Below are 17,919 nucleotides of genomic sequence, written 5' to 3' on the forward strand. Positions count from 1 at the left end.
ACGCGTCATTTCAATGGAGTCAAGATATTTTCTGACCCTACTACAAGATACCTTCATCATCTTCCAGCAGGCTCAGGGACTATGTGTGTACATGTCATCTTGTGATGACTATACTTTTTTTCTTAGCTAAGACAGAAATGGGTTCAGCACCCGCAGACTACCTCATTGGATCCTATCACCACAAGACTGCTTCACCTAGTGCTAGGCTTAGGGACTAAGGGTGTACACTTCACCTAGTGATGAATGTACTAATTGCCTGGTTTGGATATTTTTCTTTGACCCTGCTACAAGATTCCTTCATCATCTTCTAGCATGCTCGGGGACTACATTGTGTACAATGCACCATGCGGTGCATGTACTCCATTTTTCCCATGGTGTTTTGACTTTGTCAAGTCTACCATCTGATGCCTCCGCTCTACCCTGATGACCACATCATCAGAGCCATCACAATAAGCACTTAAGTGTGTACACATCCCCGGCTGAGACTTCAAAAAAATTACTTGAGCTCCTTACATCCTACCTGCAAACCTTGAAATTTCAAGTGAGCCCGAGCTCAACTCCCAGATTGAAAGACTTGGACATCCATTTCTACAGCTTGGATGCCATGTTCAACATCTTGGATGATGTATTCATTAGCTCGAAAGCCTATTTCAATAGCTCAGCTACCAATCAATCTAGACAGACGCCTGCTTTTGACGACCGGTGACTAGCTAGACTGCTCAGACAAGCTCAAGATGGTGTTGCTCAGTGGATACAAGGTGCTCAGGGACTAGCTGTGGGGGTATCACCCCCGATACCCACAGGGATGCACATGGGCTGAGCCGCTAGGGGAGGCCTAGCCCACGAGACCACGCAGGGGCCACGCCACCAATCAAGGCCTAGTGTGCAAGACAATGCTGCGTGAAGTACGACGTAAGTTAGCATGCCTTGCAAGACTGCGTGAAGATCCTTGGTGATCTAGGAAATCTATTCAGATATGCTAGATTACCATGATATCTGTAACTTCTTATATTGTAAACCGATAAGGATAGAAACAACTGATCTATAACCCAACCCTCCAAGCTATATAAGGCAGGTAGGGACCCCTCTCATTTTGATCCGATCATACGCAATGCAATCCACAAAGACATAGGACATAGGGTATTATGTCAAGCCAATAGCCCAAACCTGTCTACTCGTTGTCTCTCATGCTCTGTGTCACCATCCGGATCCCTCACGCGCACCTCCACCAATTCATCTACTACCATGGGCATACCCCTCGGTAGACTACCGACCAAATTTCATTGATAGGCGATCTTCGATGGCCTGGGCCATTGCAGCCGGTAGTTTCTACATGCACAACGATCAACATAGCCAGATAGAGGGACAAGTTCATTCCCAAAGGCAAACCCCAGCAAATCAGATTCAGCATATAGAAAATGACCACTTACCAATATTTCCGCATACAATCTAGTAAGAAGGATCTTCATGCACTCTAGGTTACTCTGGCTCGGTCCTGCCATGTCTTCTTGTAGCCCTACCATGCCAACTAGGGAACTTGATAGTCCTAAGGAATCCTTGCCGGTATGTCTCTGTTCTTGTTCTCCTCTCGTGGTGGTGGGGGGCTTTCTTTTTCTGTGTTTCTAGTGTTTGTCACAAACGCAAGGAGTGAACACACTATTGGGGCATCAGTGGAGGAGTTAACATGTAGTAAAAACCAGCGCCAAGACTAATGTCATCTCATCGGCGTAAATAGAGGAGACATGCTCTGTTTTCATCAGTGTAAGCTTGAAAACATCAACACTTGCAAGAACCATGCATCAAGGATTATTTTTATTCAGCAACTTTATACTTTACAGGATCACACCAGGTCTGGCTATCTAAAATGTTGACTACCCAGACGATGAGCCCTTGCATTGCCACATAGGCGCATGCACATGGGTGGCGTTAATAGCCTATTGCAGCAGGGGACGTCGCCTCCTGGCCTATCGCATTGACATGATGGGGTGAAGCCCCACCACCCACCCACGCAAACATCATGGTCATGGGGTGATCGACGGCCCCCAAACTATAACAGTAGAGACAAGGGGTGAGAGGAAAGGTTATACCTGCTGCCTTCTCTCTTTAGAGCTCCTGATTCCATCCCAAACCTTTTGCCTTCCACCCTACTGCACCACCGACGCCTCTTGCTAGGACCATGGCAGAGCGGACAAGGTCGTCTATCGATGTGGAGTCCCTAGAAGCCTTCAACGCTGGCAATCCTCCACCGACAGATGGATCTCCCATCGGCCTACTCTCTAACTCACCAGTTTCACCTTTCAAGGTGGTTCATCACCACTCTCCATGTTGTTTATCATCATTTAACAAGAGTATGCGAGCAATGCTCACACTAGTATTTGTGTTCGTGCTGTTTCATTTAACTAGTATTTGGAATTTGCCTACTATCTCAATAGATGTTCATGGGCATGATGGCGTCTTGAGCCTTGTTCGCCCTGGTGCCTGGTTCTTCATCCATGGTCACTCTTGAAAAGTGGCCCCATGAGGCATCCCCCAATGGAGGCAGCCACCCATGATTCCATGCCATGTTGCGTAGGTCAGTTTAGAAAAAAATCATTTGCCTTCTCAATCAGATCGCTCTCCCCCTTATCCTATATGGGCTTGAACTTGGCTTGTATTATGTAGCACTTCCTTCATGGTGGCTCCATCCTAGGTTGTGGGGCTTTCCCCCGGTGGTGCCAGAGAGTCGTCCCAATGCCGCTTGCTGTCGTTGAGCCCATCTGTCCCCGCACAACCCTCCGGTTCTAAAGTGGGCAAATCATTAGAAGAGCATGAATCCTCAAACAACATAGAATGCCATCAAATATTGAAGGATTACCATGAGGTCCAAGTAGATTTGTCATCAACCAGGCTAAACGCCGAGACATTGCGCGGTTAGCTAGACACCGCTCGCGACGCAGTTCAAGCTTCCAAGAATCTGGCCTCCTAGGCACGAGCTAACTTGGTGATCGCCTAGCAGCAGGCCCAACACATGATGAACCTTGTTGTGGTACTAAGCACATGGGTTGACACCCTACAGATGTCCATGCTAGCTGCCTGTAACGCGGCCTTCCCTGTTGGAAGAGTGGATAATCTATTAGCCATAGAGGAGCACCTTCAAGCCCTACTGGCCTAAATTTGAGTCATGGTGACCAAAGTCGTTTGTTAGGGGGCTGCCACAGTGATGGCTGCTGCCTAGCTTTAGATTGGCATAGCGGTGAACCTTAGAGTGGTGGAGCAGGGTTTTCAACCTCGTTCGATGGACGATGACATCGCCGATCTGATCGAGAGTTTCGAGCCGGCCACCAACACCATCATACCAAAGGTGGACGTGGATGAGATCCTACATGCCAACCTCGACCCTTGATCTATGGGACATATTAGTAGTATTAGTAGTCATGAATAAGTTTGATCTACGGGATGCCCTTGCAAAATATGTGAACTCTTATTTGCATGTTGGTGTTAACTTTTGTTGAGCTTTGTATCAGGCCTTGTTTGGATGCATGTGTATCCACATCAATCCACATGTGTTGGAGTGGAATGGAATGGAATTTAGTTTAATTCCACTCCAATCCACTTCAACACATGTGGATCGAGATAAATACATGCGCATCCAAACAAGGCCTTAGGTGGGTTAAACTCTATTGAGCGTGGTGTAGCTCAGGTCATATGGTCATTGTGTAGCTAGTTTGTAGCCTCTGTTGGTTGCTTTTCGCTGTAGATTTCTTTCTAGTTGTCTTTGATCTGATCTATAATATGCTAAACATTCATCAGTGCCTTTGATCTCTGTTGAAGCCAACTTGTCTCTTTGATAGAATTTGTTGAACTTGAAAGAACCATGCAGCAAGGAGTTCATCTGAACAAGTCTAGAATATTATTTTTGCTTTTGCTTTTCTATTGTTTTGTTACAATTTTCTTTGTTTCCTTTAGGGATTGAATGAAAGTACTCGTACGAAATAGGTTTCCATGTATAATGTGAGATGTGTCTGGCCCGGTCAGATTTATGATGTTGGGACTTTCTTGCGTGCGCAGTAAATTTGAATAGCTATGTGGCTCCCTAAAGGAAACAAGGAGCAAGTCTCGCACTTACAATCTATTGAGCGTGGTGTAGCTCAGGTCGTTTGGTTTCTATTTGTTATTTTGTTGCCTTGGTGTCTTTGTCAATCTTTGTTGAACTTGCAAGAACCTTGTAGTGAGGAGCAAGTCTCGCCTTAGTGTAATGCAGAGCAGTGGTGCCATTGGTGTTAAAATGTTATAGCACACGTAAGAAAGTCTAACTGCAAGTCTCACCTCAGTCTAATGCAGAGCAGAGGATCCATTGGTGTTGAAATGTTATTACACACGTGAGAAGTTCGACCTTGATACATTTGAACGTGTCTAATAGTATCCTCCATAGTTTTTCTCATCTTCCTGTGATGCTTGTTATTGTGTCGTTTACGATTTTAAGTTTGGCTAACTTAATAGTAGCATAGCCTAGTAGTACAATATGGCGGGTGCATTGTAGTGCTTTTGAAGTGTCATTTTTGTGTATTTTGGAGTGCCCTCATCAACATACCCCATGTACCCATGACATTAGAAATCAATATAAGTATTGTACTATAGCAAAATTAATGGATGAAACCACGACAGGAGCTGTAACACCACCATAACACATGCACACCAAACAAATAATTCAATTTGCAAACAAAACACAGGTGTCACACTAGTTTAACTGAAATAATGACAACATCCATCAATGACGAAATTAACATGTACATAGACAAGCAAACAACATTGGTCCATTTAAAATGCATGATAGAGAGATACATCAAATGCAGCTTTATTTATTGCTCTGCTAATGAATCCAAGAACAAGGAAACATAAAGAACATAGTATGGTCTATAGGCAAACTTTTTTTAACAGTATGTCTACCATACCGAAAGACATGGATAGGGATGACATGAACTTTTTTGCGGTCCATGTTATATGCGATGATTGTTCCATCCTCCCTAACAAATAAAATCAAATTCCATTCTGGGTGAACTATGATCACTATGTCCTCATCATCAAAATCTAGGTAACCAAATCTAATATTAATCCTTCCAAATAGGATCTGCGTGGTGACCGTATGCTTCAATGTCCAATTATTAGTACCATAGTCTTCCAAGATCCAGATTGAAAGCTTGGAATCATTGGGACCATCAACAGTACATACACACAAGTGACCCTAAGCTTGATGGATGGAGTGGTGAAGACCATCTAGCCTATCCATTTTCCTCCATGTATTTCCATCCATATCCATAGCAAGTATCATAGAGTACCCCAAGAGTGCCCCATAATGTGTAGACAACCGTTAAGAAACACACTTGGTTGTCTGTAAAATGTCACATTAGTATGCTCGCCCCATTCAGATTCCTTATAGATTCATGCTATAGTTTGAGATGAGTAGATCTCCACACCTGCACACACAGTGTTGACTTCCACATATTCAATCACATGGAAGTATGAGGAGGCTATCGAATCGAACGCCAAGCAAGCCTCACCAACAGCATGGCCAACATCATGGGTGCTAGGCGGTAGAATTTTAAACTTCTAGGTCATTGGATTGCAGATGACATAGCAGTATCCATCAGTTCCTAGGCACCAGCATAGGATGAGGCCATTGCAGCAATCTAAGAGAGCTACATTATCAATGTTGAAGGGCAAGAATTCTAAGGAGCGAGGGCGTACACCATGGATGACGCTGGTAAAGTTTTGATTATCGTTCTCACTATTGTAGAAGAAGTCGGCCATAGTTTGGGGTAGCTTCTTATGGTTGTTGGGGTCCAAGATGAGGTTTTTCTAGGAGTAATAGACACATTTGTAGCAGAACAATGAGCGAGAGGGGAGGTGATGGAGGATATCAAAAATGACATCCTCCATGAGGCTGACCAGTGCATTCTCTTGTTGGGGGCCTCCTCAATTTCATCAGTGTGTAGTACGATGAGGGCTTCCTCAGTAATGAGATAATTGAAGAGGAAAATAATCCAACAAAGATCCAACAGTGAAGTCCACAACTCATACCAAAGTGCAACTTGCACAACCATTAACAATTTTCATGGTACGACCTTATGTAAATTTAGAGTAGCACCACATAGATATATATAACTCAAACTAGAGTAGCAGTTAATGGAGCTGTAACCATTACAATTTTAGTAGTTAATTGAGCTTCCTCAGTTTTCACAAGTAAAATGTCAGTGACCAAGTGGTAGTGATCATCATTGGCATTAGTAGCAACATGTGCAGCTTAAACATTATTGGCCTCCGTGATGTGAATGATGGACACAAAGCATTGATTTGCTTTTAATGCTTTCCTCTTGTTTGGAACTAAATGGATAACTTGGTTGTCAACAAGAAGACATAGAAAGCAAACATATGAGCTGCATCCTAATACATCCAACAGCCATGTAGACACCATTGGCACAAAAATGTGGCCTTAGATTTGTTACAAGTTCAAAATACCATAAGGACTCACCGGTGGCACTAGAGCATACGAAACAGAAATGTAGAATCAAGCGAGCACTGGACAGAAAAAATAGTTTAAGGCAGAAGCGAAGGGCCTATATGTTTGCCTAGATAGATAGGTATAATCAAGCAAGCACTTGATAATTAATAGGCCTAGTTGCACATAGGCATTTACAGTAAGAACACTGAACATATGCAGAAAACCAAGACACCAGTAGAAAACCAACCAATGCCACCTCCTAATTATTTTCATCAGCATTGGCCTAACTAGAACGGCAACGCTACAATGTTTCTTGTATACCTCATGTTCAAGCAAGGACCAAAATGGTGAAGGCAGGAAAAGGAGAGAAAGGAGACCTGCAGATCAGATCTGTCGCCACTGTCGTAGCACACGATGGACACGGATGCCAATGCTGCCATGCTCCATCGGGAAGACCCACTGTGTAGCCTCCAAAAGGACACCTGAGCCACCATAGCACACTGGGGATCCTCCGTTACCACCGCCGTCGCCGCAAGTCCAATGGGCATAGATTTGTTTCCACTTATAGGGGATACATCCAATATATAAGTCAACCTATCCACACAGAGAACATATACTACTATTAGGACTCCAAAGACATGTCAACACAACTAGCCGTCTAGCGCAATAGTGAAGAAAGTATATTCCTTGATCTAGGTCCCAGGTTTGACTCCCAGGTCTCATGGTTTTTTTAGTTTGAATTTATTAAACCATGGTGGCAACAAGTGACACGCAAGCCGTTGGGTCCAATAGGTTGGATGGAGATGGAGAAAGGTCCCACTAGCCATCGGGTCCCATAGGTACACATGATACACGAGCCATCGGGTGCCATAGGTGTATCGGGTCCCATAGGTCGGATGGAGATGGAGAATAGTTCCACAGGTACACATGACACGTAAGCCATCGGGTCCCACAGGTCGGATGTTGAAGGGTCCTGTAGGTACTCATTGGATGGAGAAAGGACCGAGCGGAGACTTCTATGATGAATTGCAAGCATCACGGATGAGTAACTATAGGTCCCATAGGTACACGTTAGATGGAGAAGGGTCCCACAGGTACACATCGCATAGAGAAAGGATCAAGCAAAGACTTTTATGATGAATTGCAAGCATCACGAATGAGTAATTACAAGTCCCATAGGTACATGTCAAATGGAGAAAGTACAGTGTGGAGATCTATGACAAAGCTATTCATTATAGATCAAATATTATTTGTCATAGATGTGTAATTAGTTCAATGATGAAGCCCTATTCATCATAGGTTTAAATGAGATCGTCGCAGATGAGTCACATGAGTGATCTGTGATGAAACCCTATGCTCTTCTATGATGTTTTTTGTGATGATGTCTGATTTCATCATAGAAAGGGAGGGTTGTAGGATCATCACCACTGATCTATGATGAAACGGAAATATTCATCATAAAAACGATCTTCTATGACAATTTTTGATTCGTCATTAGTATTTTCGTCATAGAAGTGGATATTTCAAGTAGTGAACTTTGCAAGAAAACATGGGCTATCTTATTCATCTCTTCTTCTTCTTTCTTTTCTCAGGTGGGCATCAGAGTACCCATTATTTTAAATATCTTAGATACTTGTCTATTTTTTCTCAACTCTTTTTTATGAATAACTTTTGCATAGCCCAATGCTTCATTTCTGCAACAAAACTTTTGAGAGATAGCAACAAAAAATTAGAGCATTTATTTGGTGGATATCCTACCAAGCATGTTTTTGGTGTTTACTCCTAGTGTAGAAGTGAAACATTTTTGGGTGGATCTAGATGGAATGGCATGTTGTTGTGCCTACCCATAGTGTCGGAGTAGTGCATATGTGGGTGGTGTGTACATGATCTTGATTTTAAGAGCATGACAAACCTCTCATAAGGGTCAACAAAGCTGCACTAAATACAAAACAAGTAGCATATATGAGTGAAAGTTTTCCTAGTCTTAATCATATATGGCTCTGGTAAGAATTCAGCTTTGTCATACATGAACTCATCATGTAGCATTTTTATGTTTTTTCAAAAGATAAATCTCCAGAACTTTAGTATCACTTGGAACAAGATAAACAGCAGCTCAGACCTTCTCATATCATATCCGTCAATTACCTAGACTTAGATCAAGCATATGCTATCCACAAGATTCAAGTTCAGAGTAAATTCTTATATCAAAATAGTCTTATCCAAAACTCAAGAGAATTCAAGGCTAAAACTAGGTACTTGAAAGGAATTATAATAGAGCAACTATTCATTATTTCCATATTAAGAGATTATCCTCAGAGTCCTTTTATTTATCTCTTAAAAATCAAACTTAAAAAAAACTAAACACACACCTTTTTACTTTGTTTTTATTTTTAGATCACACCTTACTAATATAAAGATAAATTTTTATTTTGTTTTGTAATTATGCATCTTTTTTTCAACTAGTATAGTAAACTTAGAAATAGTAAAACAAAAGGGAAAATAATACTTATCTAGATACCTACGAGGGATGCCCTTCCCCCAAGCTAGATGTTGTCGAGGTCGAATGTTAAAGTTGGGTGATCCTTCTCAAAGCAGATTTGCTGGTGGATGTCCATCTCATTTAGGAGTGGAGCAAGATGAAAACGACCAGGTAAACTTGGTCTTGATCTCATGTGTATTATCCTACAAAATGTCAACAAGAACACCAAAACTCATGGAACGGATTAGGATAAAGGGTTAGCGGTCAGCCGTCCAGAGATTAGTAATTCTTGAGGTTTAGAAATATTTTTGAATTGGTAGACTTCTAGCTGGAAGTCTATCTAATATATTTTTGGATTTTCTTATATAATTGTATGCATGGTATTTTTATTTATTTTTATGCCACCACAGTAAATATTCTTGCGGGTTTTTACACTCTGACAAATCATTCACATGAGGCTTAGGATTTTATAATGCAATAATGAAATTTTTATTTTATTTTTATAAGTGCAAAGCAAATGCAAAAAAGTAAATATGCTAAAGTACAAATAATTCATGCAATGCTAAAAAGTAAATATGGATAACTACCAATTTTACCTCCTGGCGAGGTTTCAGTTTTTAAGTCCTCCGGACAGGACTTGACTGGAGAAGTCCTTCATTCTTCAAGTGCATCAATCGGTCCTAGAGATAGAGACCTTGATGTTACACCTCTTGTGATGGTGACTATGATGATGTTACTTTTTTCTTCCACACCTGCTTGGTCTGTAGATTTGATTTGGGCGGAGTAGGTTCATCTTTCATAGTTCCTCATCTTCCACCCATTCATTCTCGGGGAGTTGATTCCTCCGACACTGGGATGCTCGATGTCTCCTCTTGGAGCGGGACTTCTTTGGTTATTCATAAGTGGTATAACTATTGAAATAGCAGCATACCTTTTCTCCAGGGAATTGGAAGTGGACTTGTTTAGATCCGATGTAGATGATTGCATTGGCCTTGTGGAGGAACGGTTTAACAACCTGAATTCACTATGCCCTAGACAGTCATGTCCGACTATCTAGGAAGTCACCTTCTGAATCACTCGAAGCCTATTTAACAAATTATGCCAGCCAGACAAGACGTAGAAGCGCCCAATGTGAGCCCGGATAGCCATGATCAGGCTTACAACTAGAGTAATGAAGGAAAAGGACTCGAACAAATTAAGAGTTCATTCTATTGATATCATTAACAATAATTCAACCCTAGGGACTACCTAGGAGCAAAGCATTGGCCACCAATGACCAACCACCTAATGACTTAGTCAATTTGGCAAAGGTAGAGACTACCGGATAATCCACCATATTACTGGACCATCCTATAGAGCATAGGACAGTAGCAGAAAATGGGAAATGAGTTGTTTGCCACTTAAGTGAGTGGGACCCACATGTCAGCATGAAATAGGAATGGATATCTCTTAGTTGAAGCCTCACTCTCACTCATCCTCCCATTTGCAACACTCACACTCTCTCTCTAACTCACTCAAGAACAAGCAAGAACCCTAGAAGTTAGAGAGGGGAAAGATTGGAGAAAGGATTGGAGAAGATGAAGGAGAGGAAGGGGGAAAGCATCAGCAGCAGCTCATGGATATCCTTCACCCCTCAACCCCTTCATGGTAAGCTTGAGAAGAATCATCTCCATTTCTTAGGTAATCCTTTGATCCATCTCTTTGGCATGATGCAAGAGGAAGTCCACATGGAGCCAAGCCAAGTTTGGATGAGGAATGTATGAGCAAAGGAAGCTTGAATCCTCAACCTTTTGCTATGGAAGCTCTCAGATCTCAAAGCCAAGTTTCTACAATAATCTCATGGTTTATCCTCAAGTTCTTGTATCTCTAAGTTTGATCCTAAAGCCCTAGCCACACTTAGTAAAACTAGCTTGCAACCCAGCCTTAGTGAGCCTAGTGAACCACCTAAGCTATCCTAGAAATATCATGCACATGCATAGATCACAGCTGAGCACATCTAGACTTGAATCCCAAGACCTCCCAAGAGCATAGGTTCTATCGCCCAACTGACGGAACGTCCGTCACTAGAATAGAGTATCCGCTAATCCCGAGTCTAGCCACCAGCAGTCTAATTTCCATTCTGAGCGACACAACGGAGTATTCATCACCCGTGATGGAGCATCCAGTAAATTATAGAGAATGGAAACCCTTCAACCTAGAGAACCTAGTTCCCACCGGAGTGTCTGTCAACTAACTAAACTATCCAATGTGAACAGAGAACCCCAAATATGCCTAAGTCCTGATCCTAATGGAGTATCCATGTTTCCCATGGAGTATCTGACAGTCTGAGCAGACACAACCCACCTCAGAACTTGGTATAGCAGAGTGTCCGTCAGCTAGGATGAAGTGTCCAACAGCATACAGAGAGTGTCAGATTACCCAGCCTTCTTACCCAAGGAATCAACAGCACTAGGTTAAGCATAGTTTCCACAAGGGCAATAGTAGATCCATAGGTAGAAGCCTCTATCCCGAGCCCTAAGTTGAGATATGTTCCTAAGTCCTCCTCGGTCGTCCTTATCCTCGATCCTTGTTCTTTTGTAGGAGCCGAGTAGCATAAGGAACATGTGAGAGTTATCGTCTACAACTTTGACTTTGTTCGAGTGGCAAAACCCAGGCAGGCACCCCACTATTATAAACCCTACTTTGGATACTTATCAAGTTGCATTATGAGTCCTAGATAATGATCACTCTTATACTACACCTAGAGTAGTCTAATAACCTATAGAAGCCTCTCATCTAAACAATGGGAATGGGAACGCTTAATGTTTATTGCTTAGTTGCTTGGGCAATGGTAGAAGTCGAGCTTGAGAAGGAAACTCATACTCACGCATATAGGATGTTACATCGGGATAATTAACTACTAAAACCAATGAGTTTACAATTTGACTTACCTAACTAATCTGGCTAAGGACTAATATCCCTAATATGATAATCTTGATGACAACTTGGATATCTTGCTCATGCGAGGGTAGGTCATCGTGAGTGTGGGATCTCAAACGACATAGCTCATGGAGCACTAAGGACCATGTATTGGGGTACATAAGTCTGAGTAACCACCCGTACAGACCACATGTCATGGATGGGGTCAATAAGCCAAGTAACTAGTTGTGACTAGTTTATCCATGAAATTAGCAAAGGGGTTGGTGTTAGTCGAGAATGTTCGGGACATTGACCGGGCAATCGCTTGAACCTTTCGTAGGACACTCGGGCCGGATTAGGGAAAGGTTGGGAGACATGAGGCAACCCTTGTCCCATGCATGGGGTATGGAGGTTATTCCCATTCTTCTGTGTGGTTATAGTTGTACACCTCTGTAGAGTCTCGAAAGCCTAGAGTCCCTCGGGACAGAACTATTTAGTTGTTCTTTCTTTCTATACCCATGGTAGCATGAACAATGGACTATGAGCACTTTGTCATAATGATGAATACCTTTAATTCTATGTTGAGCATAGCATGTCATACTTCTTAATGAACATCATTGCTTCTCGCACTTATACAAATGCCCGATAACTACCCTATGCATCCACCAAATATCATATGTTGGAATTAAGTCCTGCGAGTGCGCAATGTACTCATGGTGCTGTCGATAAGTTGTTTTGCAAGTGTTGTGGCTCGGTGGATGTGAAGTAGTGTTCTATTCACTGCTGCATAGTAGACCTTGGATTGGGCGGATCCAAGATGAGCTACCAGCTAACTCCGATAAGAATTTGAGCGAGTTATTGAAGAGTTGATCCTAGGAGGGATAATAACGATTACATATATGTTAATCATGTAATTTAATGTAAGCATAATAACCTTGTAATGTGGGCATGATGTTGGAAGTTACATGTGTTGGTTTGCCACATGGGGTGTTCCATGTCACTCGACCGTTAAAAAGATCCTGAAGCTATCGTGGTGTTCCGGTCGCAGCAAACGATCTTTGAAGGATGATGGGTGTATCATCTTCTTCTTCACCCATGTCCAAAACCATGAATTCAGCAGGGGTATAGTGATCATGTATTCTTACTATGACATCTTTAGCTATTTCCTCCAGAAATCGAATTGATTGGTCCACCATCTGGAATTGCATGTACGTAGAGAACAAAGGTTCATCACCAAATAAATATTCATATGTTACCTTGGACATTATATTGACACCCGATCCAATATCACAGAAGGTCTTGTGGAAGATTCTTTGTCCAATTGTACACTCGATCATAGGTATGCCTAGATCATCCTTCTTGGTAAGGTATGGTGAAGTGAGGAGGTGGTCGTACTCCAATCGGAGTGTGTTGATCATGTTAAGTGATTCTTCTTATGGCTACTTGGTCCTATTCTTCTTTCTTCTCCTATTGTTCTTCTTCTTGGTCACTGTTGTCTCTTTGCGCGGGTATGGTGTCTGTGGATGACCAGAAGATTGCAAGATATGATTCTTGGAAGTGGATTTCTCCTTCCTATCCTTGATTATGAAGCAGATCTTGGCACTATCTACGTAGATGATGGCTTTTGTGGTGCTTAGAAAAGGTTGGCCCACTATAATGGGTGCCCTTACATCTCCATCAGTTTCCAAAACCACAAAATCTGCCTTGGCGTAGCAGAGTGACTGATCTGCAAGCTACAAATGCATATTTATGCACAACAAAGTATCTCCATTAATTTGATCAGAGATTACCTTTAGCATGACGTTGACACTTGCTCCAAAGTCACAAACATCTTCTTGGAAAATGTGCGGTCCAATGGCAATGGAATTGATAGGTCTTCCTAAATCACCTTTCTTTTTAGGCAAGGAATAGTCTATCTACCTTCCCGTCGATGGTTGTATACTATAGTATGATGCATTATGAATATCGACAAGATTTGCAGTTCCTAGATGTTCCAGCTGCCCCAGAATCTTACCTTGGTCAGTTGGAGGAACAATAGCCACCAGCTGAGCTATTTGTGATTCTATCATTTTATTAAAGCTATGCTAGTTTTTAATGGCAGAAGAGAAGCTATCCATTCTATTGTTTATATTTTTTAAATTTTATTATTGGAAGCTAATTTTCTAGATAAGCCCTCCATTATTTTAGCTTGGCCAGATATTAATTCTCTCAAGGGTGGTTGATTATTGAAATTATTATTACCTTGATATTTACCTTGTTGATTACCTTAATAGTTACCTTGTTGATTACCTTGGTAATTTGGCCTTTGTTGCTGATTCCATCCTTGATTTTGTTGAGGACAAAAGTAGTTGCTGTTGACAAAGTTCACATCCTGATGGGTTTCAGGGCAGTTGTTCCCTGAGTGCCCAGTGTTTCCACACTCTTCACATGTCATGCGGGAATCATGAATGTGCATGGCTTCTTGCTTCTTATTGGCCCGGTCTTCGAGCTTCTTCATTAGCAGGTCCATTTTGGTAGATAACATGTCTACCTCCTTGAGTTGATGTATTCCTCCACCTCTCTTGCGGGTTTGAAGGCGTTCTTCATTCCAACCTTGGTTGGAGGCCATCTTCTCCATGAGAGTTGTTGCACCTAGGATTGTGAGTGAAAGGAACGCACCTCTAGCAGCAGCATCCATGTTCTCATGGGTACTATTGGTCAACCCATATTAGAACATCTACATGAGTAGCCAATTCTCCATCCCATGATGAGGATATTCTCATATGTAGTCTTGAAAGCGTTCCCATGCCTTAGGGACAGATTCATCGTGTTGCTGATGGAAACTCAAAATTCTTCCACGTAGAGCATTGGTCTTGCCTATGGGAAAGAACTTTGCTAGGAAGGCAATGGAGCAGTTATCCCATGTAGTATTTCTATCTTTGTTGGCATAGAACCAATGCTTCGCCTTCCCCAAAAGTGAGAATGGGAAGAGGCAAAGTAGTATGGCATCTTTAGAAACTCCTTTGATGGTGAAAATGCCACAGATCTATAGGAAGTGTTGGAGATGAGCACTCGCATCTTCATGTGCCTTTTCACAAAACTAGCTAGCTTGCACCATATTGATGAGAGCAGGCTTGAGCTTAAAAGTGTTGTCTCCAATGTTGATCGCCGGTCCAGTACAGATATTGGTCATAGTTGGAGTAGAGAATTCACGGATAGTATTGTCAGCCATAGCTTCAAAAACTGTTGTTAAGTTACGCCTTGTCTAGTTGTCTTCCGATTCTAAAGCTGAGACTTTCTTGAGTTTGGCTCTAGTTCTCCTGATTAATGCTTTTGGATCTTCCACGTAGTTTGTCGGAAGGTCAAAATTGGTCATACATTACCCTGCATAAGATATAAAAGTAGACAAAACAAGGGTATGCCTGCTAGAGTAGAGGTATATGGTTATCTTGATCACATCAATAAGTATAAGTTTATCAATATTTCCTTCTTGCCTAGCTACCTTCCCTGGCAACAGTGCCAGAAATGCTTGTTGGCATTTCTTAACGTCGCTACTAAAAACAAGGATTTGAATTTAATCTCTAGCAACGACACCAGAAATGCTTATTGGTATTTACTTGTGACTTGAAAGAATAAATGTATGAATGAAAATGATCTGCAAGTGCACAAATAATATACCATTGTAGCATTTCACCTGGGAGTATTCCAGGTATCGTTATTTATATTTTTACCACAGGGAAGGACATGAAGTTGGAATATATTGATAACTCATACACATGATGGAGAAATAAACCATAACCAAACTTCTACTCACAATAGGGGTAAGTCAAGAGATAAAAGTATTTGAATGGTAAGTAATAACTAATCATTGATCACTTAGAGTACTCCTTTCTATAGCATTAGCATGGCCAAGTAGAATATTAGAGAAATAATTCCAAAGTCATTCTTAATTACAAGTCAAAGCATATGTTGATTAGTGCAATTACACCTAGTAATCATGACTAAGATCAACTTCATATCTACACATAAGGGATATTACTAAGGAAGATTAAGAACAGAGCTTGTCTTCCTTCGTAACTAGATCCTACTTGTCCTATCTTCGGGGAGTGATCTACAAAGGACTCAATGGGAGTATCACATCCGTGATCTACCACATGGCCCGGAATATAGGGTGCATCCACAGGTAAACAACATATAAGCACCACGCTTACACAATGTCGACCACTCACCCCGTGTACACCAGAGCGAGCGCTATATGAACTTATGCTTGAACATAATGACAATCTAGCTATACTAAGTGATGAGGACATCACTCCTTTGGATGTACCAACTGATCCTCCAACCGTCATGCAAGGTCCAATGACCCGGGCTCAAATGCGTCAACTCAATTTACAGGTGAGCTCGTTCTTAAGTGATCCTTTTCATACTTTTGAGAATAGACTACTACCTAATGATGTTATCTTGCTTAGGAACATTGGAGAGGGTCAAGAGGGACTAAGAGGACGTGGAGGAGGTGATGATGACCAGCAAGGACGTCCAACACAAGTCGGAGGCCCAGTCCAACATGAATTCGAGTCTGTCTCGGCCTCCAGGACCAGTCTGCCTTAAACTAGTCGTCCAGGACGCATCCGGACTCTGTTTTCAATGATCCACATATGGATGGAAAGCTAATTTGATAAGGAAGCCAATCCAAGTGGTGTCACATCAAAAGCTGTTCGGAATCAATGGGAATTGTTGAAACAAGTCAGCATCCAGAATCTGCCAGGGTGCTGCGACACCGTCTTTTGGTCCGTTGGACCATGTATGGAGTTTGGGCCCATTAGGGGCGCGTCCAGGGGTCTTGCACGACCCTAGAGTCTTCATAAACAGCCGCCGCCCCTCCATTAGGGTTTGGGTTTTGCTTAGATTATTCTGTTAAGAAATAGTTTCGCCGTTCTTCGGTCTGTGAGACCCCAACTCGTCAGATTAATCTTTCATCTGCAATTTGGTTGCGTTCTTTCTTGTTCTTGCTTGTGTTCTTCGTTGAGCAGGCAGGGATTAGCCTTCTTGGTGAGGTCAACCTGGTCCATGACTTGGTTGATAACCAGAGGAGCTGTGGTGCTAAGATTGCAGGGTTTGATCTTTCGATCTGAAGCCGGATCGGTGTGTCATTCTCCGCCACAACGATAGTTACCATCACCTGACGGAAGATCGGGATCCCCGTCCCCATTACTAAGTATATAATCAAAGTAGATGATGAACATTATAACTAGGAACATGAATGATATGAAGAACATTGCCATAACAATTGTAGCAAACATATAAAAGTAATGAGAGATACAAATAAGAGAGGGGTACAAAGACTATACCAAGCCATGCTCTTGACAAGATCAGGAATCCAAGTGAAGCTTGCCTCCCTCTAGACCTTGCCTAGCTAGCTATGCCCAAGAATATGGTGGAGCTCTGAGGATGATTAGGGTTTCTATCTTCTCAACTGACTTGATCAGGGTTTGATGCCTCAGGGGGTGGCAAGGGCTGGTATATATAGACCGCAGCATCAATCCTGAGCCCTCATATCAAACCAACTGGAATAGATGGCGTAGATGCAATCTAGGAGGCGGTGGAGAACTGACATAACGAGGCAGAGGCTAACAGGTGGGCCAAGGGGTCGGTCGACCAACAGGTGGGGTCGACCGGCCCTACCTAGTGACCTCTCGCCCTCCACCATGGTGGGGTGTCTTCTAGTGTCCTCTAGAACCTTCTAGACTTGTTTATATCATAATTAATTCTGACATCTAGGTCCACCTTGATGGTTTTCTGAATAAACCCTGCAGAAAACACAGATACACCAAAACTTGTGGAATTTGTTAGTTTAAACCCCTAAACCTATGTTGATGATTACTTTCATGCCCTTATACATGTTATATTGGTGGTTTATAATGATTGTTAACTACCATCAATAGTAACTAGGCTTAGGGTGCTTAGGGTTTGGCTTGGGTTGACTAGTGTAACTAGTGATTCCTTAGTTGAGAGAAAATCCTAAAGATAAAGAGACATTTGGCATGGCACCTTAACTTGGGCTCTTGATGTGTTCCTTGTCATCAAG

General features: G+C 42.2%; 1 non-coding gene across 1 annotated transcript; it reads left to right on the forward strand.

The window, feature by feature from the left end:
- Window positions 1-14,593: 14,593 nt before the first annotated feature.
- Window positions 14,594-14,702, forward strand: LOC136514617 (small nucleolar RNA R71). The gene has a single exon (XR_010773768.1). It is a non-coding gene; the product is annotated as a small nucleolar RNA R71 (small nucleolar RNA).
- Window positions 14,703-17,919: the final 3,217 nt, after the last annotated feature.

This window comes from Miscanthus floridulus, chromosome 16 (assembly GCF_019320115.1).
Source record: "Miscanthus floridulus cultivar M001 chromosome 16, ASM1932011v1, whole genome shotgun sequence".
NCBI lineage: Eukaryota > Viridiplantae > Streptophyta > Magnoliopsida > Poales > Poaceae > Miscanthus > Miscanthus floridulus.